This window comes from Neopelma chrysocephalum, unplaced genomic scaffold (assembly GCF_003984885.1).
Source record: "Neopelma chrysocephalum unplaced genomic scaffold, ASM398488v2 Primary Assembly neopelma1_168, whole genome shotgun sequence".
In the NCBI taxonomy this organism is placed as follows: Eukaryota; Metazoa; Chordata; class Aves; order Passeriformes; family Pipridae; genus Neopelma; species Neopelma chrysocephalum.
This window is the reverse complement of record NW_020897830.1, coordinates 1-1,956: the sequence shown is the minus strand read 5'-3', so window position 1 is coordinate 1,956 and position 1,956 is coordinate 1. Positions and strand designations below refer to the sequence as shown.

Below are 1,956 nucleotides of genomic sequence, written 5' to 3'. Positions count from 1 at the left end.
TCCCCCCCCAGAACGTGACCTTTGAGGGAGATGCTGCTGGACACACCAGTCCTTGCCCAGGACAGGGACCATAAATTAGAGGCCCCATAAAGCCCAGCTTTGCAGGCAATGCCAGCTCTGCTCTCCTGAGAAACCAGAGCCACTGGGGAAATTCATTGCACAGCTCCCAAAGGCACACGGGATTTAAATGGGGACACTGAGGGAGAATATTGTAGCAAAGATGTTCAGAGAACTGTGAGAAATCAACAGTCACCTTTGGAGCTCCTGAGACAGTATCACAACATCTTAACCTGACACAAAATCCAATTTCACTCTACATCTTTCATCATTCTTGAATTGCCCAAGTACAGTGCCTGCAATTCTCACAGCCTGGCCCTGGGGACTGAAGACTTCTGGGGGTTATTTAATTTCTAATAATTTTCTACTATTTTATTATTATTTTAATTTCATTTTCTAATATTGCAATATTACTTTAATGTATAATCCTAGTTTTCTAATAGATCTAATATATACACTTTATCTCGTGTAACTAGCCACTATTTCAGGCTTTGTCCTTCCTTTTGTCACTGTTTGACAACTAATTGCTGGAAGTTGCTGCGAATTTAAAAATAAAGGGTTACAACTGCTCTGTCTCTAACCAAGGCACTGACTCTGCAAAGCTCCAGTGTGCTACAACTGCTTTTCGTTCAAAGCAAAGTGTTTTAAAAAGCAACTTCCCCCCTTCATTTCACAAGTCCCTGAAGTTTTCTAAAGCAGAACAAATTCAAGTTCCTAACTGGGGAGAGACTGAAACCAGGCAGCGCCTCCAGCCCCTTGGAAAAACTCACATTTCCATCCCACACCAGAGGGAGGACACTGAGGATGCTTTTTGCAAAGCAAAAGCTGGAAGAAAAGAAAGCTGGAGAGACAGTTGGTCCAGAGGAAAGGCTGTGGAGAGGGATGAATCCCTGGATTATTTTCTCTTACCAGGTCACGCTCTGCTGTTTGTCCACACAAAAGGCTGAGGAGTCCTCCAGAAGGATTAGAGTTTTTCCTTCAGTTCCTGCTTCAGATGCAAGTGATTCCTGATCTCCTAAAGCCAAGGACGAGGGGGAGTGAGTGAAGGAAGCAGCCACACCTGCATCCTGTGCCCCCGGATCCTCCCACCTCCCAGGAGGATGCCCAGCAGGATCCCTCAGTGCCTCCCACCCTTCGAGTCCTCCCCACACCCTCGGGAACGTGGATTCTCCTCCTCTCTCTGCGTTTTCCTTCCTTAACAGCACAAACAGCCCCTCCCAACCACCCTGTAAAGAGGATTCAGTGCTAGGGAAAAAAAGGAAAGAGCAGCTCCAGTGTGGTGTCACAAAGCTGAGCTCATCACTCACATCCCACGGGAGAGCAACTTCATATCCTCTGGCAGGTAGAGGAACTCAGGGATGAAGAGAAATCACAGCTTTCTGCTCTCCAGCTCAACAGAAACACTCCAGTTAAACCTGCACACACAGACCTGTTCTGGCTCAGATATCCTCCTGATTTCATGCATTTGTTCTATAACTTGCCCTGGCATTTTTCCCCCACGACATCAAGGCCATCATTCCCTTGCTGGGGGTCCAGGTCAGGCAGCATCGTGGCCAGAATTTGTGCAGCGTTCACTCCCAGAGAACAGAGATTCAGGCTGGGGAGAAAGAATGCCAGTGGTTTAGATGGAGATGGAGTTCTGTGTTCCAGTACAAAGCTCTTCATCTGACCAAGCTGGGCTGATAGCCCAGACTGGAAAGGCTCCAGATGGGACTCCCATAAACCAACACAACAGTGGTGCAGTTCAAACTACATCAACATTATTCCAAAACTGACCAGTTTTTCAAAGCTGAGCCTCTCGAGTTTTCACTTTGCAGGTGAACATTCCTTTAGTTTCAAACCAATGCTAAGGGCTAAACTGAATTCAGACCAGAAACTTTTCTGAGAGCTTTTATTTCA

At 46.5% G+C, this 1,956-nt stretch overlaps 1 protein-coding gene across 4 annotated transcripts in view; it reads right to left on the bottom strand.

Annotated features, from left to right (window-relative positions):
• LOC113976548 (trifunctional purine biosynthetic protein adenosine-3-like) overlaps window positions 1–1,627 on the bottom strand; it is a 21,620-nt gene extending 19,993 nt beyond the window's left edge. For 3 of the 4 annotated variants that reach the window (XM_027701822.1, XM_027701827.1, XM_027701828.1), the window contains exons 1-2: window positions 1,487–1,627; window positions 967–1,072 (exon numbers count right to left, since the gene is read on the bottom strand). The gene's annotated coding sequence lies outside the window, so the exon portion shown is untranslated. The other variant, XM_027701823.1, reaches the window with a different exon arrangement.
• Between the last annotated feature and the right edge of the window lie 329 nt (window positions 1,628–1,956).